This window comes from Biomphalaria glabrata, chromosome 17 (genome assembly GCF_947242115.1).
Source record: "Biomphalaria glabrata chromosome 17, xgBioGlab47.1, whole genome shotgun sequence".
Lineage (NCBI taxonomy): Eukaryota > Metazoa > Mollusca > Gastropoda > Planorbidae > Biomphalaria > Biomphalaria glabrata.
In genome coordinates, this window is record NC_074727.1 from 19,212,660 (window position 1) to 19,236,716 (window position 24,057).

The following is a 24,057-nucleotide window of genomic DNA, read 5'->3' on the forward strand; positions in this document are numbered from 1 at the left end:
CACCAAACACGAGTAGTGAGTTCCCCCCTCCCCTTGGTAAATACCCAAAATACCAACTCATATAGTGTGACCTTTCTAGTAATGTCTATGTCCTTGTGGTACCAGTCGCTTGACTATGTCGTTTACATATTGCGAAAAAAAAATATTAAAAATTACATAAAAAAATAGTTTTTACATTTTTCTTTTTTTTTTAAAGGAAATAATTTTATTCTTTTCCTGTTGTTTAAACGTGTTGCTTCTATAATTTAGCTAGTTAACGTTAATTGGTTGCGGTTTCACAGAGCGCAACCAAGGTTTCCCACTCTAAGACTTCATAAGGAACCCGGACATTTCTTTATATTCTTATCGATATTCAATCATTTAATATTGTTTTCTAATGTAGTCATATGTGGCTGAGGAGCGAAAACCGCTTGCCAACGTAACGAGTGGGCTCGACTAGAGTTCGAATCCCGACTCGACCTTATTTGCTTTGCTGGTCGTCTAAAATCAGCACGGTTACCTTCTCCCAGATATATCTCCCCCCCCCCCCCCGTCTAAAAGCAGCACGGTTACCTTCTCCCAGATATCTCTCCCCCCCCCCGTCTAAAAGCAGCACGGTTACCTTCTCCCAGATATATCTCTCCCCCCCCGTCTAAAAGCAGCACGGTTACCTTCTCCCAGATATATCTCTCCCCCCCCCGTCTAAAAGCAGCACGGTTACCTTCTCCCAGATATATCTCCCCCCCCCCCGTCTAAAAGCAGCACGGTTACCTTCTCCCAGATATATCTCTCCCCCCCGTCTAAAAGCAGCACGGTTACCTTCTCCCAGATATATCTCCCCCCCCCCCGTCTAAAAGCAGCACGGTTACCTTCTCCCAGATATATCTCCCCCCCCCCCGTCTAAAAGCAGCACGGTTACCTTCTCCCAGATATCTCTCCCCCCCCCCCGTCTAAAAGCAGCACGGTTACCTTCTCCCAGATATCTCTCCCCCCCCGTCTAAAAGCAGCACGGTTACCTTCTCCCAGATATCTCTCCCCCCCCCCGTCTAAAAGCAGCACGGTTACCTTCTCCCAGATATATCTCCCCCCCCCCCGTCTAAAAGCAGCACGGTTACCTTCTCCCAGATATATCTCCCCCCCCCCGTCTAAAAGCAGCACGGTTACCTTCTCCCAGATATATCTCCCCCCCCCCGTCTAAAAGCAGCACGGTTACCTTCTCCCAGATATATCTCCCCCCCCCCCCCCAAATGGTGCACAATTGAGATTGGACCATAGCGCGCTGAGCATGAACATTACGCTAAACCAATGCAATTAACATTTATTTAATGTTTAAGCTTTTTTTGTAGAAAATGATAAAGTATATAACAGCCGAAGGGTTGGTAATGGCCTCGCAGACGTCTCTGGTGCAGTGAAAAACTCGAAAGGGAATTCTTGCTACGTGTGAGACGGCGATGCCGCTGCTGACCAATCATTTTATTTGTCAGAAAATTGTACAATGGACGCCTTAAAGTGGACTACATTCATTTTGTTTTCTTTTAACAAATCTCGATCATGGCTAAACCAGAGAAGTTATTTATACAAATACTAGCCGAATATTACCCGCGGCCTGCGAACCTTAGTTTATGTATTACTAATCTAGTTGGTTGGATTTAGATCTATATCAAACTTAGCTAATGATCCTTTCAAGTTTTTCTCTTTCGCCACGAAAATAAAAGTAGTTTTGCGAAAATGGGTCTACCTGTCTGGCCGAATTTACCCGATTTGTTAAAAGTTTCTTTAATGGAGATAAATTTAGTTATTAAAATTGGTTATTGGTACTTAAATACAGATACAATTAGGTACTTTTTGTTTGTTTATTTTTTGGGACCTGCGGTTGTGGGAGGGACATTAAACCTACACTACAGTCTCCGCCATTATCTAATGAACATTTATGCCAAGTTTTATCAAGGCTGGTCAAACGGTTTTGATTTCTATGCGGCACATACATACATACATACATACATACGGCTTATAATCTGCTTTATATTATAGATAAATCTGCTAAGACCTTTGGGTATGTATGATACACATTATACATGTAATGTTTTTGACAAGAAATAATCTTTCTTGAACTATTAATATTTTTTAACAAGCAAAAAAAAAAAAAACAAAAAAAAACACAAAGCTTATATTAAGTGTATAAATTAGTTTGGATCATCATGCAATTAAATTTGTAAAAGCATCAGACTGCAATCTTTAAAGGGGACTAGCTCAGCTTGTACCATCACCTCAGTCAAGTACCATTTCTTTCCCTAATTCAGCTTATTCCACCATTTTAGTCGAGTAAAATTTCTTTCCTTTGTTTCAGATTCCAAACAAAGTAATTTATTACCAATAGTTAATTAACTAATTGGTAAATTTTTTTTTTTTATTGATTCTTGTGTTGTCAGGTAAAAGAAATAATTGTGCAAGATTTCAGCTTGATCCGAGATTGTGTGTCTGAAATAGAACTTTAAAAAATTACATTCATATTTCACTTTCTCGCCTTACAATCAAAGTCTTGTTTTCTCTTTGTTATTGGCATATTTTAAATCAACAGAACTCAAGAAAGAAATAAAAACACCCTAAGACTTGATAGTCAGTATACTTTGTCTGAGTATGGTACATTGCAATCCGTCAGTATCGTCAAGACTTATCCCCCCCCAACCCCCGGGAGTTGATGTATGTGTACTAACTGGGTCACGGTTATAAGACATACACGGCCAGGCAGGACACAGGGCGACAGCCAAGGGGAAAACGGGGAGGGACGCAGAGCACCAATAAGTGTGGATGACCAGATCTCGCGCACCTCGCGTGAGTTAGATACGAAGCTTGACGAGAAGTGAAACGAGAATGAGAGAGGGTGGAGGTATGAGCGAGAGAGAGAGAGAGTGAGAGAGAGAGAGACGGCGGGAGTGATAGAGTAAGATAGAGGTACACCCAGATGAAGAGGAGAAGGAAAGACAAAGGAGGCTTTTTGCTCATTAAAAATGAGGAGTCGCGCTGCCTGTTAGTTAATATTTCAACAACTTTTAGAGCCACAACAAAAAATTGTGTGCGTTGTTTCCCTTTACTTATTCTGCACATGAATCGTAAAAACAAAATTACTAATCCCTCTAAAAAAATAATATAATTAGTTATATTATTTAAAATAATACTGGACAGCGATGAATCAAAAATGTAATAAATGGGCTAATGGCCACCAGGCCATGACTAAGGTGGAGCCCAGAGAAGCCAATAAACTGATCTATTACACTTAAGAAGACAAACAAGATACTGTGTCATGATACAATTACTTTGAAAAAGTTATTACTGAATTGAGTGTGTGAACACCATCTCTGGTCAAAGGTACTACATATATTAGCATGTCTCCTTGTAGCCGTTCAATAATCGTATATGTGTTTGCGTGCCTAATTTTAGCTATCAATAAGAAATTTTAAATGAAAATTTTTATGAATTAATTTAGGTGATCGGAGAAAAAAATATTCATTTTGCCCTCCAACTTTCTGTAAACTGAAAACAAAATATGTTGGTAGAAAAAAACTTCGCTTTAGACACGTTATATATATACATGGGAGAAATGTTTCTCTGCTTCTGGTGCTGTTAAGATTTTCACAAAGCGTATTATAATAATAATAATACAAAACAAGTTCGAAAAATTTCAGTTTGATCCGAAATTGGGTGTGGGAAAACTATCGTGTACTAATTTTTAACCTGGCAGACGGATATAGTTAATTTAAGCTTTGTAACAAGCAGCGCTCAAAAAAGGACCTGTCTCTCTCTCTCTTTCTCTCTCTCTCTCTCTTTCTCTCTCTCTCTCTCTCTCTCTTTCTCTCTCTCTCTCTCTCTCTCTCTCTCTCTCTATATATATATATATATATATATATATATATATATATATATATATATATATACTAGACATATGTTACCCGCGACCCGCGGGTCTTTATTTGCGCATTACTTTCGATATAGTCACTGAGAGTGTTTTGTAAACAATTAAACGAAATAATAATGTAATAAGTAAAGCGAATGTGTCAATGTAAAAATAGCTAATAGGCTTCAATCCATTTTTTTTAAAAATTAAAACATTTGCTTTTGAATAATCTAGTGGATTGGATTTAGATGTATGTTAAACGTAGCTAATGATCCTTTCACGTTATTTCTCTTTCGCTACGAAAATAAAATTAGTTTTGCGAAAATGGTTTACCCGAAGTCGATACATTCTTATCTATTAAAAACGAAAAGAGCGATAGCTTTGTTAAATAAATGGGATTATAAAGTGAACAATTAAACGAAATTATTTTTAGTACGCGATTCATGAGTGAATATAGATCTAGGCCTATCTCAACTCGGCTTCGCAGCTTTCGTAAACGAATGTAGCTTTAGAAAACCAAATTTGAATGTTTATTTGATCAAAATATCAAATGAATGGACTTTAATTAATATATTTATGTGTTAAAGTATAAAACTATCTGTGCGAAGAGAAGTTTTATCATCTTAGAGTTGGATTAGAGTTTTAGATCTAGGGATGGGATTATAAAGTAAACAATTAAACGAAATAATTTTTAGTACGCGAGTCATGAATGAATATAGATCTAGGCCTATCTCAACTCGGCTTCGCAGCTTTCATAAACGAATGTATCTTTAGAAAACCAAATTTGAAGGTTTATTTGATCAAAATATGAAATGAATGGACTTTAATTAATATATTTATGTGTTAAAGTATAAAACTATCTGTGCGAAGAGAAGTTTTATCATCTTAGAGTTGAATTAGAGTTTTAGATCTAGGGATGGGATTATAAAGTAAACAATTAAACGAATTAATATTTAGTACGCGATTCATTACTGAATTGTCTAATGAAAGAATGTTCGTCAGGAAATCTGTAATCACAGATATAAGGAACTAATTAATGTAAAAAATGCTTTTGAAACACAAAATTGAAGGTTAATTTTATTATATAATGAAATCAATGGATCTTCTTTTGTCTTTTCATGTGTCAAAGTAAAAAACTATCTGCGCAAAGTGTATTTCTTAAAATTAGATCTAGGTCTAAATCCTTTCTATCTTTTCTCACGTCAACATTGTAGACATGGCCTAGATCCATAAAATACTATAGCTGTAATAGAGTCGGACAACTTTATTTTTTTTTGAGGGTCTTAAGTTTGTTTTAGGGCTACAATACATACACTACGGTCTAAGTTGGTACCCAAGGAACATTCCTGCCTAGTTTTATCAAGATTGGTCAAGCGGTTTTGATGTCTATAAGTAACATACATACATACATACATACATACATACATACATACCCCTCACATTCTACTTTATAATATAGATATGTTAGTTATGGCTCCTTCTGTCTCGGAAGACAATGGATGCGCCCAGTTGAGTCACTGGCTTTGGTTTCATCTTGAGACGGGGCAAAATATGTTGTGACTGATCAAGCCAATTCTGGAGCGACAGAGTTTGCCACAGTTCGTGCTTGTATATGCATCTGTCCTAGGGCAAGCTGATTGGTCAGCCTTCTTTTGACTTATGCAGCTTCATTTCTTTTGCTCTCAGCGAAGTTTTTACCAGCACCTACGTATGTACGCACGTACATATATATGTGGCATCGGTTTATATCCTCGTCGTATTGTTAAAGGGGCAGTTAAACCTTGCCAAAACGTTCCATCCTTTCTAGCCCTGGAATCGACATTTTTAAAGCGCCATTTGAGCTCAAAGTCTGAGAGCCGCATCTCCGATTGTAAAAACACGCCCCCAATACCTCGACTTACGTGAAATAGAAAATTAAGACAACGCACGTGCACTTAGTGGTAGTAAACAGAAAGGTAGCCACTGGGAGGTAGCCACTGGGGTGCAAACGCTGACATGCTACGCACACAGTATATAAGGCTGTGCGATCGCAAATCGAAAATAGCCTACCTCTTAAGTTTCTGCTAGCAAGGAGGTCATGGAATCACTCAATAAGGTACATGCCAAACATGCAGCACAATAGAGGTAATGTGGCTCCAGTACGTCTGAGGTGGGAGAGGGTGAAATTAACATAGGAACCTACACACTATTGATTATGTCCAGAGATTTAGTTTCTTTATCTCTAATTTTTTTTTTTTTTTTTTTTCTAAATCTTTAATTTGTTGAACATTGATTGTTTATTTTTTATTTTTTTTATAACATTAGGTTTTTAATATATATAAAATACAATGCAATACAATTCACATGCTAGGATATTTAGTTGGTGTATAAAGAATTTGTGTTTTTAGGTTTAATATTGGTAAAATTATTGTTTAATACATAGTTTTTCAGAACACTATATTTAAATACGCATAAAATGTTAAAAAAAAATATGTAAACAAACAAAAATCACCTAAACATTAATAATATGTAATACTAAAAAGTCAAATGTATTTCACTTAAATCCTCATATACACCAATCTCTTAGTCCGTTGAACCGTTGGGGCACCATACATGATCTGTCGAGCTTCTTTCTCAATTCGTTTTTTGCCTTAAATAAAATCTGTTATAATGACACGCCCGTCCATTCTTTAGTCTTCCAGTCGCTTTCTCGGCTTCTCCTCCTTTCCTGTGACACTGTTCCCTGAACTGTTCCCTGAACTGTTCCCTGAACTGTTCCCTGAAGTGTCTCTGCTTCTTCTCCTTTCCTGTGACACTGTTCCCTGAACTGTTCCCTGAAGTGTCTCTGCTTCTTCTCCTTTCCTGTGACACTGTTCCCTGAACTGTTCCCTGATCTCTTCCCTGAAATGTCTCTGCTTCTTCTCCTTTCCTGTGACACTGTTCCCTGAACTGTTCCCAGTAGTGTCTCTGCTTCTTCTCCTTTCCCGTGACACTGTTCCCTGAACTGTTCTCTGAAGTGTCTCTGCTTCTTCTCCTTTCCTGTGACACTGTTCCCTGAACTGTTCCCTGAAGTGTCTCTGCTTCTTCTCCTTTCCTGTGACACTGTTCCCTGAACTGTTCCCTGAAGTGTCTCTGCTTCTCCTTTCCTGTGACACTGTTCCCTGAACTGTTCCCTGATCTCTTCCCTGAAATGTCTCTGCTTCTTCTCCTTTCCTGTGACACTGTTCCCTGAACTGTTCTCAGTAGTGTCTCTGCTTCTTCTCCTTTCCTGTGACACTGTTCCCTGAACTGTTCTCTGAAGTGTCTCTGCTTCTTCTCCTTTCCTGTGACACTGATCCCTGAACTGTTCCCTGAAGAGTCTCTGCTTCTTCTCCTTTCCTGTAACACTGTTCCCTGAACTGTTCCCTGAAGTGTCTCGGCTTCTTCTCCTTTCCTGTGACACTGTTCCCTGAACTGTTCCCTGAACTCTTCCCTGAAATGTCTCTGCTTCTTCTCCTTTCCTGTAACACTGTTCCCTGAACTGTTCCCTGAAGTGTCTCGGCTTCTTCTCCTTTCCTGTGACACTGTTCCCTGAACTGTTCCCTGAACTGTTCCCTGAACTGTTCCCTGAAGTGGCTCTGCTTCTGCTCCTTTCCTGTGACACTGTTTCCTGAACTGTTCCCTGAAGTGTCTCTGCTTCTTCTCCTTTCCTTTGACACTGTTCCCTGAAGTGTCTCTGCGTGCCCTGAGGACCTCGTGGTATGCTCATAAATTGTTAGTTTGCGTTTTTTTAGAGGTCACCTTGGGGACCAATCGCCGTTGACATCCTGTTTTTAATGTCCAGGTTTGTGATGCGGTCTTTGTTTCCCCTTTCAGTCCTTGCGATCTATGGTGTAGATGATGTAGGTCATATGTTTCTCTGGCTAACAGCTAATGAGCAGGGTGTCATGTGACTAGCACAACGACCAATAGCCTTTACTTTCCACAACTAAAGTCAAGTACCTATTAGAGTTGGGTGAACTTAGGGGCGCCACAAATATCCCGAAAGTCATAATCCTCGTCTTCATCGAGATTCGAACCCAGGACCCCAGGCTTAATAAGCCAAGCGCTTAGTCACTCAGCCACCGCGCCCCCAAACAATAAATACACTCATATAAATAAATTCCTGCTGCTGAGTTGTTTCGAACTAAGGCTATAGACCCTTGATTTCGGTATTGTGGTGACTCTTCCGGTCGTAGTTTAATGACCATTGTGTTCGGAAATGTCGCAAGCATCAGTAAGTCACGCAAGGATTCTTCAGGCTGGCCACTTTTCTGGGGCTTTTAGTTTAGGGAATAATATGGAGTGAGCAAACAGAACGAGTTGCTGGCGGCCCGCCGTGTATGTTTAGTTTAAACATTGAAACCGAACAGGGATTGGAAAAACACACGAACAGGCAATATAAAAAAATACTTAAAAAAAACAACACCAAAGCTTATATAAGACACTGAACCGCACAATTACTGCCATGTCTCTCAATTCATCAAGATGTATCTATTTTTCTATATGAAACAACATTAATTAACTGTTTAATCGTGTATTGTCTTCGACTTTGAATTATTGTCCATGAGTCTCAGCTTGATCCGAAAAATAGTTGGGGAGAATGAAGCATTCAAAATGTGTACCAAACAAACAGACGGACATAGAGATTGGGTTGATGTAAGCTTTGTAAAAATTTGCTATCTAATAGCATTTAAATCCTATGATTTATTTCAGATGTTTATGCCTAAGTTGTGATAAAGTTGTGATAAAAAGTAATTCTCTCTTTGTTTGCATCTTGATTTAGGATCTAGTTTGCATTTTATTTTTCGCTATCTTCTTCTTCTTCTTCTAGCCAGCTTTTTTGCTGCTGAGCTGTCAGCTCTTTTGCAGACTGTGCCAAGGAAAAATAGTGTGCAGTGTTGGTTATGTTGGGCTGTAGTGGTAGTAGGGTCTGCCTAAGGTGGAATAGGAAAGGGCATTCAAATATTTTTCGGTATAAAACTCTGTCAGAGAGAGAGAGGAAGGGAAAGAGAAATGGAGAAATTCGGAGACAATTTAATGGAAAATAAAGGAAATAAAAGATGACGAGAAATTGACAAAAAAAAAAAAAAAAGAATGTTAAAGCTCTGAGTCTACATCGAAGGATTTCTGCTGCAAACTCAATAATATTTTGTGCTACAATCTTAGTTGCGTAGAAATTAGAGTCGGCAATGCTATAAGGTCCACGACAACTTGTATGTGCTTTAAAAGATATAATAGTAATAATAATAATAATAATAATAATGCTTGTCTTCGAGTCCGAAGATTAATGAGGAATTATATATAAATAATTATATATATTATAGATACAAAATGTTTGTAAAATGTTGACATCTTTCCGCTGTTCCTTTAGAGTTGAAAATCTACTTTCTATTTCAAGCCTCCCACAGGACGACGGGGGTGGCAGCGGGCAGGGTATGAACGAAGGATCCTCGAGACGATCAACGACAGTCCAGTGCGCATACCAGACGACCAGGAGGCAGCCAGCCATGATAGAGCTTATCAATACTTCTATATTTTTTTTTTGTACACCGGTAACACCAACTACTCCATTTTGAGAACTCCTGGTCTCAAACTAAGTTATTTCCAGTACCTTCATAAACAGAGCTGCCAATATACCTCATCTTTTAGAGTGTTAAATTCCAAAAGCGCGTATTGAAACATAACAGACATAACACTGAACCAAGGTTGTTCTTATACTCTAATACTAACTTTTACACACCAGTGCAAAACAACCGGACAGGTCTTGACACGTTTTCAGAAGATTCTCAAACTAAGTCTCATCACACGCTCTAATATATATGTTTTATTAATTATTCTTATTTTCTTATTGATTTTGGAAATTGAATACAAAATACAAGGTGCATCGGGATTCTGTGTTAAGGACGACATCAAACAAAGACTTGAGAAGCACTGACCTACATTAGTGTCCCAGGTACATTCAAAATCCAAGCAATGCTTTTGGCTCTTTCAATTATCTTTGCATGGCTAACCATTGATTGGTTGGCACGAGGTGGCAGGAGGCTATGCAATGACTCGTTAAGGAGCAGGAGGAAGGTGGAGAGTGAGAACAATGGGAGCTGTGAAGGACGACGGGGTGGCGGAGGGGGGCTCCCACGCGACAGCTTGTGTCAGATAGTGCTCACGCAATGGTTCACGTTCTGTTATCTACATCTCGATGTGTGCAGCACACAGTGGACTTTGTACATCTTCTACATCTCGATGTGTGCAGCACACAGTGGACTTTGTACATCTTCTACATCTCGATGTGTGCAGCACACAGTGGACTTTGTACATCTTCTACATCTCGATGTGTGCAGCACACAGTGGACTTTGTACATCTTCTACATCTCGATGTGTGCAGCACACAGTGGACTTTGTACATATTCTACATCTCGATGTGTGCAGCACACAGTGGAATTTGTACATCTTCTACATCTCGATGTGTGCAGCACACAGTGGAATTTGTACATCTTCTACATCTCGATGTGTGCAGCACACCGTGGAATTTGTACATCTTCTACATCTCGATGTGTGCAGCACACAGTGGAATTTGTACATCTTCTACATCTCGATGTATGCAGCACACAGTGGAATTTGTATATCTTTAAGTGTAAAGGCTTGCTGGACGTTTTTGTTAGAGTGGCTTTAAGGCAGATTTTGTGGGAAAGGCTTGGTGGCAGATTTTTTGAGGAAGGCTTGGTGGCAGATTTTGTGAGGAAGGCTTGGTTGAAAATTTTAAATATAGGGCTTAGTGGAAGGTTTTGTGAGAAAGGCTTGTTTGGAAGGTTTTGGGAAAGAAGCTGGGTGGAAATTTTTTAAAGGATATTTGGTGAAAATTTTTGTAAGGAAAATTGAAAGCTTTATAAGGAGGTTAGGTTGAAAGAAAAATGCGTTTATCGCCTTTGTTGTCAAAAATTTGAATTAGAAAGTCTTAGTTTATTTACATTTTTCTTTCTTTTTTTTTCTGGTTCAGAAATTGGGGTCTACTCAAAAAATAAAAATAATTTATGGTTGAATTGTATTCTTTTTTTGTCTCAAACCAGATTTTCCTTTCATTTCTTGTATGCCTCTGCGACAAACTTATTTTGTGGTGTATTACTACAAATCTTATAGCAAGCCTTTCACTCACACTCTCTCTGTGGTTGTAATGGAAACCAGTTGTCATAAAATGCTTGAGCACTGACATGGTCCGTACGACTTGGCAACGAGCTTTTGGTCTCCACTGCCCACAGGTTGTGACGTCGTTGCCTAGTTTTGAGGCCTCCCATAACGAACGGCCTAGCTGTAATCGACCTGGTGATGAGGACAATGGGCGTCTACATTACCTGCATCTCATTTCAAGCGAGTCGCATCGTCTGCTTATGTAAAATCAGTCAAGCATGACTCGCCAGCGCAATGTATCTTGTTTTGTTGTTTTTATTGTGTTTGGGGCCAGGTCTGTATGCAATGGTCACACAAGGGATGGCGTAGCAGATGGCAAGCGATGGGGAAATTACGTCTGAATGATTTTATAACGAGCCAAAGCGAAGCTAGGGTAACATAATGCCGCAATAGTCATTAGATCTATATTTATTTTGTTCAAAGCATCTCAAGAAATAATTCTGACTAAGGAGTTGCGAATTTTAAAAAAATAATCCATTTAATACGGCGCGTTTTTCAAGTTGACAACATTCTCATTGTGCTTTTGTGGATCAGTCGGGAAAGGGGGGGGGGTATCTGGGAGAAGGTTTCCATGCTGCCCTTAGCAAATACAACTCAGCTGTATTCGCGATTCGAACTCCAGCCCTCTTGCTAGGTAGCTAAACAGTTTGACCACACAGACACACATCCCCAAATTTTACTGATGATTGTGTTGACGTAGAGACCGTGGCCAAAGATAGAGCAGAGAAATGTAAGGTGACATATCTACACTCTTTATATTCACGTTTGGCCGGAGCAGGGGTCGCGGACAGAAGCAGACGACAGCCTGTAGCTACTAAGCCTCCTAAGCATAATTCCGTCTTCCTTTTATTCTGTTTTATCCATTTTTCTATTCTTTTGTGGTCTTCCTGTTTAAGCACTGACTATTAGCTGCTGTATTTTTGCTCAAACAGGGATGTCGCTAACTTTGTATTACTATTTACATCAGCCCTCTCTTCTAATGTCTTTTATATTTTAAAACGTCTTGTCTGTCTTGAATCTTTAGTTGATGTTTTGTAGTTTTGTGGCTCGTGCCCTGCTTCTCATTTGGATTCAGTTACAATGCATTAGATGTTGAAAGAAAAGTTTAAAAAAAGAAAGATTGTCCACAGATTGTCCACAGATTGTCCACAGATTGTCCACAGATTGTCCACAGATTGTCCACAGATTGTCCACAGATTGTCCACAGATTGTCCACAGATTGTCAAATTTAAATTTTCTCGTTTTCGCTTATTTTGAGTTTTCCGTTTTCAATGACAAAACTCGATTTGAATGTCGTCAGCGTTGAGTTTATGGAGGCGCAGTGGCTGATGGGTAAAGCGCTTGACTTTCGAACTGGATTCAAATCTTGAAGACTGAGGTATTTTAATTTCGGGATCTTCAGTTGCCTCTGAATCCACCCAGCTCTAATGGGCACCTGACATTAGTTGGGGAAAAGTAAAGACAGTTGGTTGTTGTGCTGGACACTTGATAACCTCATAACGTGGGCCACAGAAACAGATGACCCTTACATTATCTGCCCTATAGATCGAATGGTAAAAGTGAATGACGTCATTTACTTACACTTTTCACTTGGATTTTTAAAAAAGTTCAAAGCTGTCTTTCTGACGCTTGCTAAATTGACTTGCGGATAGACTTGTACTCTCAGAGAAAATGTAAGTTTTAATTCATGAATATAGTCAATGTACCTTGCTTTTAAAAAGGCTTCTATCAACTCACTCTGTCTGTCTGTCTGTCTGGTAAAAAGTTTGTACACGTTATTTCCCTAACCTTCATTCAAAAATATTCATTGGCATAGACAAGAGATGAATCGATAAAAAAGATTAATCAATTAACAAATTACTTATTGGTAATGAATTATTTAATTTAATACCAACAATAGAAATCAATCATTCAGTGTTCACTGCTATCGCTAGGGTTTTGTCTTTTTAGATAATAGCACACTTTCAACTTTAGAGAGCTATTGTCGGATTAAGTTGAAACTTTAATCAAATATTTATTGTACCTTTGAGATAGCTCTCCTACTGTCTTATTTTGGTAGCCATTAGCTGCAGGATCAACTTTGACCATTCAAAGCTTCCAGCTACTTTCCTCTATGCCAGAGAGGGCAAAATTGCGCCTGAGCTGATCTTTAAAGCGCTTTCGGGGGGGGGGGCACCTCTGTTACGCCGTCCTCCTTTAAGCTCACCTTTGGCATGCGGTCATCTCACATGCGAGATATGTGTCCGATCCGACCCAGCGCAGCTGTCGAATGGTAATTAGTGCTTCTATACTGTCCACACTGGCCTAATACACAAACACCTGTGTATATTTAAGTGTCATTTTACTTACATTCTTGGTTGTTGTTAGTTGGTGGCAGATGTTACTGTTACAGAAATCAAGAAGGAAAAAAATGTGTACGATAATTGAATGAAAACAATATGACACCCAAAACAAAACAACACAGGCCCGTATGTAGCCAGCCCGTCACTTAGTACTGAGTATGCGATACATGCCTTTGGGTGTATCTTAATGACATTGACTCACGGACATACGTTCAAGGTAAATTGAAAATGTGTCTTTAATGGGAGCAGTAATTGAGCATTATGTATTGTAAACGTGACTTAATTGTAAACGAATTAATATGAGCCGCTCTCAAGGTGACTGTCAATGTTTTTTACATGTAGCTTAGCAAACGTAATTTTTTTTACAAATCTTATAGCAACTTACTATGTCTGTTTACGGGGAAAAACTCCACACTGTCAACTTTATCTCTTAATAATATAGAAGTTATTTCCCCTTTTCGATATCAAATTAATACATTACCAGTAATTAATTGACTAATTTGTTAAATTAAAAAAATTGTTTCTTGTAATGTTAAATACAAAAAATTATAAAAGTGGGTATGGGAGAAGTAACGTGTTCAAACTTTTTACCAGACAGACAGAGAGACAGACAGAGTTGATATAAGATTTGTAAATAAGGGCTAGAAAATATCCTCATCTTTAGTTGAAAGAATAAAATTAACTAGAAATATTTAAAACACACTTTGTATTTATTTATTTATATTATTTCGAGCCCTTTGATCTACAGTTCTTATTGCTGATGCTTTTGGTTTAGGTGGGTAAAGGTACCCCCTTTTAGACTTTGTGATCTAGGAAGGGCATATTATGTTCATCTGTTGTTGTTGTTTTATTGCCCACGGCTAACGAGGGTGGCACGTGGCTAGTAGAAAGACCAATCGCCTTTTTTTTTAACACCGCGGCAGACACCTATTGGGTGGACTCGGGAGCGTCCTGAAAATCATGGGGAAAAAAATGCCAGTATTCATCAGGGTTTGAACTCAAGATCTCTCGGTTCGGAGGCCAACCATTTCTTGTTGGCTTGATGTGTCGTTATTGCTGGTGCTAGTAGTGTGAAAGTTGCTGATGCTGTTGGTGCGGATAATTAATGCCTCTGATTGATGTAACATATATGAAATAGTTCGCCATATTAGATATTTCGCCCTGAGCGTTCATTTATCTTGCCCAGACTATTTGTGCGGACAATCCTATCAAATGGTGTTTTTTTTTTTTTGCATTGCATTGGAATGTTTTGTCAGTACACAAAGGTCAGGGGGAGTTACAGTGCACAATGGTCAGGGGGGAATTACAGTGCACAATGGTCAGGGGGAGTTACAGTGCACAATGGTCATGGGGAGTTACAGTGCCATTGTGCATCTTGTCAGACCTTCATTGTGGTCACCGATGTATATATGTGTGTATGTTGTTTGTTGTTTTTTTTTGTATGTATATGGGCATATATGTGTCTTTATGAGGAGTGTATTCATAAGAAAGATTGGGCCTGTGTGTTAGTTTCTGTCAGTTTCGGTCTGTCTGTCCGTCTGTCTATCTATCTATCTATCTATCTATCTATCTATCTATCTATCTATCTATCTATCTATCTATCTATCTATCTATCTATCTATCTATCTATCTATCTATCTATCTATCTGTCTTTTTGTCTGTCTTTTTGTCTGTCTTTTTGTCTGTCTATCTATCTATCTATCTATCTATCTATCTATCTATCTATCTATCTATCTATCTATCTATCTATCTATCTATCTATCTATCTATCTATCTATCTATCTATCTATCTATCTATCTATCTATCTATCTATCTATCTATCTATCTATCTATCTATCCATCTGTCTGTCAATCAATCTATCTATCTATCTATCTATCTATCTATCTATCTATCTGTCTGTCAATCTATCTATCTAACTATCTATCTAACCACTAACTATCTATTGTTATGACACTATTAAGACTTTAGCGCGAAAAGTTATTTGTTTCATTGAAAGGGTCAAAAGTTTTTGACTAAGAGACACGCGACTATTAAAAACAAGACTAGGATTAAAAGTGGAACGAAAGTAGACACAGAATACAGGGAGAGCCTTTAGTGTCTGGGTAGATCTATAGCTTTAGTTCCTGGGTAGATCTATAGCTTTAGTTCCTGGGTAGATCTATTGCTTTAGTTCCTGGGTAGATCTATAGCTTTAGTTCCTGGGTAGATCTATAGCTTTAGTTCCTGGGTAGATCTATAGCTTTAGTTCCTGGGTAGGTCTATAGCTTTAGCTCCTGGGTAGATCTATAGCTTAGCCAAGGTTCCCTTCATTACGTATTAAACTTCTTGCTTGACATTGTTTATCAGAGTCGATTATTTTCTTGATTATTGGCCTTTCGACTGTGTTAGTTAAGTTTGGTTGTGTTTCACCTCCGTTTAGATTTACCTACATAAGACACAGAGCGTGGAGGCGCCTAGCACTAGGTATTTCAATATCTATCAATTTATCTGGGAAACCACATATTCTCGACCTGTACGTTGGTACATATGCACTGCGTAAACCAACAGGGCTTCTTAGGAAGGGAGGATATATATAGCTTCGGAGGATAACGCTTTGTTTTCATTAGAAATATAAAATATGCAGGTCACGACTGGGTTTGCGAAGTCATATGAAACACTTGAACTCATCCTTGAACTTTGAATCCAAGACATATCCATTACTTATAAATACCTGCCTATATACCTGCCTGTATACCTGCCTATATGTCTGCCTGTATACCTGCCTATATATTTCTTCCTTTCCCTATTTCTCTTCTATCTTTCTCTCTCTTTCTCTCTCTCTCTCTCTTTCTCCCTCTCTCTCTCTCTCTCTCTCTCTCAATAGATATCGTGGTCTGTCTTTCTGATTCTGTGAATGTTATTATTACTATCTAGATCTGTTATTTGTATCATTGTAGACAATACGATAACAATCAATTAAAAGCTCGTTCTCGTTAATGTAACAATCTATTTAAATAGCTGTGAAAACTTTATAAAATACTGTACAATATAAAATAGTGATAATTTCCATAAGCGGTTTTTACTCAGCTTTTTTTTTTCCAAAGCCGCTTCCTGGGTAAGAACCACAACTGTCTTGACATTGCGATACCTCGTGCTCACCCTGTTAGTGTCTAGTATTAACTTGTAATTTACACCGTGTCATTTAATCAATAAACATTATCGAAGTGGTGGTGGGGGGCATCTGTTTTGTCTGCTTCTCTTAGAACAGGCTACCGGTTATAAACTCCAAACTTCCAAGCGAGGCTCCCGACAACGGTGCTCTTAACAATTCGGACAGGGATATCACTCCCAGATGAGCGACAGTCATGTGATCTAGGTCAATCTAGGTCATGCACAGCGGATCTTTTATTTTGGCAAATAGAAATTAAAGTAAGGTTTGCTCGATTTATATATATATACATTTTTTTGGGCTCGAATGAAAATACATGGAAGTTTTGCTCGAGTCTGTGGTAAGTGCTCAACAGATGGGGGTGCTAAGCATTCAAATTTAGGCAGTATTAGAAAAATTATATGTATTTGCTGATTTTCAAAGCTTCTATCAAGTCAGTGGCGTTACTAGGGTGGCTTGGTGGGCGAGATGCGGTCCACACCGGGTGACACCGAAGTGGGAAAAGTATCTCTTGCAAAAAGTCACATACACTCCCAAACATGCCTAGGCAGAGCCGCTCAGCTCAGCGTGGAATTCGAACTCCATCCCTCCGTGATAGGCAGTTAAGTGGCACCCGGCCACTCGTCCCAGAAGTATATTTCCAAATGGTGGCTGGTCGTGTGGGAAGTTGATTGTGTGTCCACCAGCTTACGTGGACTATGAAACAAGGTGACCGCTGGAAATAAGAGAGTGCCTCTCTTCTGTTGATGATTTATTAAAGTGGGAGGATTCGAATTCCCCTGTTTCTGGTACTCTATTGATTTCTTCATGGTCTGGAAGCGTGCAAAAGAAAAAAAAAAGTAGGACACACACACACACACATACAGAACAACAAAACACACACGGATAAAGAGAGGGGGAAGGAACGTGTGTGTGTGTGTGCCAGAGAGAGAGAGAGACACGGAGAGAAAAAGAGAAAAACACAAAGAGGCACAGAGGGAGAAACACAAAGAGAGGGATAGATACCCAGAGAGAGAGAGGGAGAGAGAGAGAGAGAGAGAGAGAGAGAGAGAAGATAAAGAGAGAAAAAGACAGAGAGTGATTGAGATAGACAGAGAAAGAGAGAGACCGAGAAGACACAGGACTAGAAAGAGAGAGAAAGACAGAGAAAAAGAGAGAAAAATAAGACAGAAAGAAAGTCAGAGTTAGAGAGAAAGAGAGAGAGAGAGAGAGAGAGCAAATCTCACAGAAAGTTATGATTTTATTTCAAACGTGCATCACCATATTTTCACTTAAGTAGCCTATAAGTAATTTGTTTTTTAATTAATGACTTTGTCTACATAAGCTGTGATGGTGACAAAAGATGTAGGTCACAAATGGGTCTGCGTATCCACGTAAACTATTGTACTCTTCCATAATGTTCACATATTATGACAATCTTCTCATACTTTTAAAACGTTCAAACTCAATCAACAAAATAAATCACTGTGTAGTAGCTAAGTCTTCTGATGACCTTCTTCATTTGACCTTGAACTTTTTCAAATATTAGGGCGAATAAATCCTCCCCTCTCTTCCCGGGACTCGAACAGGAGTCTTCGCATTTTACCCTCTCTTGTCACTAGACATCCCTGTGCCGAGCATCACTTTGGTTAATGAGATTAATTCATTTTTATAATTCCTGAAACGGCACCTTTGAGTGTGTATGTACTGTGTGAGGGAGGTGAAGAACCAAGGCGTTTGGAGTTTCTAACTAATCTCATCAGATGTCGATCCAATTTCTCTTCGAAGAGAATCCGTTGCTCTTCCATTTTAGTCCCACAACCAACTTCAAAGGAAGATCAAAAACTTTTTTTTTCGTTGCTGTTTCTGGAGATTTGACCGCGGACTTTGGCCTATCAATTACTGGGCGTCTTTCGTATCCATTCTTTGCGATACGATGTTCCTACGAGCAGTGGCGTAGCTAAGGTAGGGGGAGGAGGGGAGAAGAATTTGAAAATCCCCCCGGGGCCACCACTTGAGGAGGCCCCCCAAAAGAAAGTTTTTTTTACATTAAATATTAAAAATTACGCAAAATGCAGTGGCCCCCCAAACAGGTCAAGCCCCCCCCCCCCGGGCCCTCAAATGATGGCGAGTTCCTAGCTACGCCCCTGCCTACGAGAGGACAAAAAAGTCACAGTTCCTTTTAAGCTTTATGGGGAAGGTTTAAAAGAAAGAGAGAGAGAGAGAGAAAGGGAGATAAAGGGAGAGAGAAAGGTGGAGAGGAGAAATAAAGAAAAAGAGAAAAGGCAGAGTTCAAAGAGTGAGAGTGAGACATAAAGAGATTAAAAGGAGAGAAAGAAAAGAGGAGTTCAGAGAGAGAGAGAGAGAGAGAGAGGGAGAGAAAGAAAGATTTCTAAAAGAAAGACAGATTTGACAGAAAGAATGAGTGGACTAAAGTAGTAAGAGCCACAATAAAAAGAATGTAGAAAACAAGTATATAAACAATACTTTAAACAAAACAACATATTTATAGCCATATATCTCATTACTGTAAGATCCATTTCCCTTTTTCGATTTCAAACAAAATTAATAAATTTATTTCATTAACTCTCCCGGTATCGGTTAATTCTTTGATTGATTCATGTGTGGTCATCGACATGGCGCAAAGTTTGAACTTGATCCAGCACTAGGAAGTAGGGGACATAACTTGTTCAAACTTTGTATCAGAGAGATAAACAGAGTTAATATAAGCCTTGTAGAAATAGTCATTCACCGCTAAATATTACAAGAGTTCAAAACTACATAGTTTATAAACACTTATTACACCACAGTTACCAACTTACCAAAAAGACTTTATTTATAAACATCTTCCTTAGTACACATCCTTAACTGCAAGAAGGACATTAAGAACTAAGCCAAATATAAAAACTACTTTTCTAAGAAAAAAAAAGACAAAGGGAAACAACTGTATATTTAGCAGGTGATTTCGCGATGTGTCTGGTGTAGAGATGTCAAAAGGGAGGTTACTCTCACCTAACCAATGAATACAGGTACTCGAAACTTAGGAAAGATGCTGCACAAGACGTGTTATACTTATTACTAAAGGTTCAATGTCGTTAAATAAATGCAATGTCTAGATCTTAAGCCGACTTCACTCTAAAGCTGTTTAGAAAATACGAAAAACATGAATACATGCAACCCTGCCGAACCAAGTTAAACAAAGATATATTGTAATTTTTTTTCCCCTTAAAAATGCAAAAAGTCCTTTATATTCCCTTTCGCTACACTTCAATTCTAGTCCTGTATTTAACAATGACGTCACTATTTCTAGGCAAAACTTTCCCTTTTTTTTATGGAACAAATAATTTTTAACGACGTGTCATAACAACTTATAGTCATATCTCTCTGTACAGTAAGATGTATTTCGCTTTATATCGAACTAAATTAATTAATCCACAATTATTAATTGAATAACATTTTAATTGATTCTTGTTTTGTTAGGTAAAATAAATAATTGTGTAAAGTTTCAATCTGATCCGAGAATGGGCGTGGGAGAAATAGCATGTACAAACTTTTTACCAGACAGACAGAGTGAGTTGATATAAGCTTTGTAAAAAAAAAAAAGGAACTGCTACAAATGTCTTTCCAATACTCTATCCTCTGACTCCCCTCCACCTGTTCTCTGTTCATTAGAGGCGGAACTCTCGATAGGCAATGAACAGGTAGGAAGTTTTGAGTGAAACAAATGCAGGCCACTTCACGTATCCGCGCCCCACATGCTTGAATAAGATAAGATAAGATAAAGAGTCTGGACATTTATCTTTTAGGCTGAAAAGTGTTCTTAATGTATGTCCGCGGTATTCTCCTCAATCACGTGACCACGCCCGGTGAAGCGCGTGACGTTTAGTGCAAGACTTATCGTTAACTTCCGACACGCCCACTTTGACAAGATTGTATTTTGAAGTTCAATGTCTTTCTGTAATATTGTTTCCTTCAAATGCGGCCTAAAGGGGTGGCAGATGCCTCGCATATTTGTATTGTCGTTGTGCCAAAAGAAACTTGATATCGCGATGCCTACTCAGGCTTAGGGCTATGGTGGTCCCCCTACGAATAAAGTAAAAAATCTTCAGATATTATCTTTCTCTCCGTGTAGATTTATCTGTCCATCTGATGATCATCTGTACATTCATCTATCTATCTATCTATCTATCTATCTATCTATCTATCTATCTATCTATCTATCTATCTATCTATCTATCTATCTATCTATCTATCTATCTATCTATATTTCTTCTAAAAATGTTCTTCTTCCAACTAACCACCAAGAATGACGTCATCGGTTGTTTTTTATTACTCTCAAACCCTTCTTGTCAACTCGCTTATCTTGCTTTCACATTTCATAATCTCTTCTAGCCATCCAGATCTCAACATTGATTGGGGCGTTAGATTATTCGTAAAGCAGGAAAGAAAAGTATTTGGAAATATTTGAATTTCTAAACTATACGTAATATAAGATAATATTTATGCAACAAAAATATGATATGATTTAAAGCGAGTCTTTAATTAAAATGTAAATCTATGTTTTTTCTAGAATCTGAAAATACATTGTAGTCAAGCCGCAATTAAATTAATGTTTATTATATATGTCTTTTTCATGTTCCAAACTTTTAATTTTTATACACATTGTTAATCACTCTAAAGAATAATCATAAATAAATAATAAAAGAATAGAATCGTCTAGAGTCACTGTACTGCAGTATTTTATGTGACTACGAACTACAAAGATTGGTGGCCGAGTGGTAAGCCGCTTGATTTCCAAACCGAGGGGTTTCTGGTTTCAATCTTGGTGAAGACTGAGATTTTGAATTTCGGGATTTTTTTTTTTAGGACGTTCTTGAGTCCAAGCAACTCTAATGGGTACTGTACAGGTAATACTATGGGAAAGTAAAGACGGTTGATCGTTGTGCTGGCCACATGACTCCCTCGTTAACGTTGGCTTTCTAAACAGATGTGCTTTTAAAAATCATCTGCTATTATAGATCACCAAGTCTAAAAGGGGTCATTTGAGCTTTAATGTCTACGAAGACTCACCTTGAGGCACGCCGTCTGCTAAGGGATCACTACAGGTTTTGAAAATGCCAAATACGCGCAACACATCTGATGTTAGTATCAACCGTTTTCTCCTCTCCTCCTCTCTTTCTTCTTCATCTTGATCCAAATCAGTGGCGTCACGAGGGTCGATGTCACCCGGTGCGGCCCGCACCCCCGTGACACCTTCCTAGTGACGCCACTGATTCAAATGTTTAATTTCTCGATTTTTCTTTCGCTTACAATCATTTCATCCTAACATTATATACACTTATAACCTGTACTATCGATCTTTGGACATTAGCTTCGAGTCTCGTATTCTTTTCCTCATTGCTATTGCTTTCTCTTTTTCTTTCTTTGTCCGTTGTTCTTTTCTCTTTCTTTTCTCCTCTCTCTTTCTCTTTTCGGCTCTTGCTATCTTTATCCATACGTCTCTCACCTCACTCGTACAAATATGAGTGTATATATATATATATATATACGTATTGCTTTTTTGTAAAAAAAAAAAAAAAAAATAGGTACCGGTACTCAGTGATGGATCGCTTAACTTTTAAATACTAATAAATTAATAATAAACGTTAAAATCCAAGAAAAGTCCTAATTTTTTTCCCCACATTGAAAAAGGTGACGGTACGCCGTACCGGTGCGTACGGTCAAAAAAAAAGCACTGTATATATATATACATGTTTATCTAATGAGGCTTGTCTTCGAGCATTTGTGGGCTAGTTCTATAAAATACTTTGCCTCCAGCCTGCGCTAAATAGTTTCAAGTGATAACTTCTCCTGCACTATTAAGATATATTGCAGTGCTATTTAGGTTCTTACATTTAGTTATGGTTCTACCCCTTACTTAAGCTTTGCTTTCTTTAAAGATTTTTTTTATATTTGATTGTTGTTTTTTTTTTAGCATTTTATGTTAGCTAATAAATACGCTGGGTATGCTGGAGAAACTGTCTAGGTCTACATCTGTTCACCTCAAGTAACAACCTGTATAGAGTTGTTGTTTTTTTTTAGCATTTTATGTTAGCTAATAAATAAGCTGGGTATGCTGGAGAAAGTGTCTAGGTCTACATCTGTTCACCTCAAGTAACAACCTGTATAGAGTTGTTGGTTTTTTTTTAGCATTTTATGTTAGCTAATAAATACGCTGGGTATGCTGGAGAAAGTGTCTAGGTCTACATCTGTTCACCTCAAGTAACAACCTGTATAGAGTTGTTGTTTTTTTTTAGCATTTTATGTTAGCTAATAAATACGCTGGGTATGCTGGAGAAAGTGTCTAGGTCTACATCTGTTCACCTCAAGTAACAACCTGTATAGAGTTGTTGGTTTTTTCTCTAGGTACTGAACGTGGTGGTCATCGGATTAAAAAAACAGACATACGGACAGACATAGTCTTAGATGTTTCTTGTAAACTTAGATCGACCTCTCTATCACCTGTTAAACGTAAAGGAGGATCCGCCATCTTTCAACTAATGACATGTGACATCCACCCAAGCGACGAACTCTCTAACCCCTGCTCTGGAGAATTTCTTCTGCCAATTTCAGTGTAGACTTTTTTGTGAGACTCTGGTCTTTTATCTGTGGCTCTGAAATAATCAGCTGCCAGATAGGACTTTTCGTCTTCTGATAAGCGATGTTTATATATACATATACACACGCCAGATTTCTCTCTCTCTCTCAATGTTTAGCCAAAACTTCTTTTGGATTAATTGTAATATATATTTAATTCTGAGCTTCGCAACATGTTTTAGGCTTCATAAATTTTTTCGTGAAAACAATTATTGTTTGACTGTCGGAAAATTTCTTTAAATTGGGTTCAGGTATAGAAGTTTCTCTTGTATATGTTTACTACCTGAATGTTTAGATATTTGATACTTGTTTATATTTTATTGTCTAATTATGACAATCTGTGGGCTGTGAAGACCAATAGCTCGTTGCCACGTCGAACAGGACTATGACGTGGCAACACGTTGTTGATCTAAACTATAGGACGGTCTTTGCGAGCCCGAAGACCTTGTAATATAGTCATACAGTTTTAGTTTGCGTTTTTATACAATTGGTATATGTCTACATGGGGTTCAATCGCTGTAGTAATTCTGTCTCTAATCTCCAATGTATCTATATTCATTATATCTAATTCTCTTCATGGCTCAAGAGTTTGGACAGAAAGTAATGGAAAGATCACTCTTTTATTTCTCCAAGTCGGACGGACTAGAGTTATCCCACGTAATTTTGGAGGCGAAAAAAAAAGATGGTGGGGGGGGGGGCAAGTAGTATTCACCCGTCATTAAATAGCAGGGCCGGACTTAACCATTGTGGGCCCAATGCGAAACGGATTTCACGGGACCCAGTTTGGGTAGGGATACGGATAATAAGTGAAAATTAATAGATTGTATTAGAAAATATATTCGTCTTTGCATTTTATTTATTCTTTACTACGCACAGAATTACTTTTCGAGCCTTGCG

General features: G+C 38.3%; 1 protein-coding gene across 19 annotated transcripts in view; it reads left to right on the forward strand.

Annotated features, from left to right (window-relative positions):
* Positions 1-24,057, forward strand: part of LOC106072560 (potassium voltage-gated channel protein Shaw-like) — a 230,377-nt gene that overhangs the window by 130,238 nt on the left and 76,082 nt on the right. The window contains exon 1 of one of the 19 annotated variants that reach the window (XM_056015399.1): positions 13,426-13,612. The exons of 17 other annotated variants lie outside the window; for them this stretch is intronic. The gene's annotated coding sequence lies outside the window, so the exon portion shown is untranslated. Of the gene's footprint in view, positions 1-13,425; positions 13,613-23,303; positions 23,412-24,057 lie in introns of those variants that run through there. One more of the 19 variants, XM_056015400.1, reaches the window with a different exon arrangement.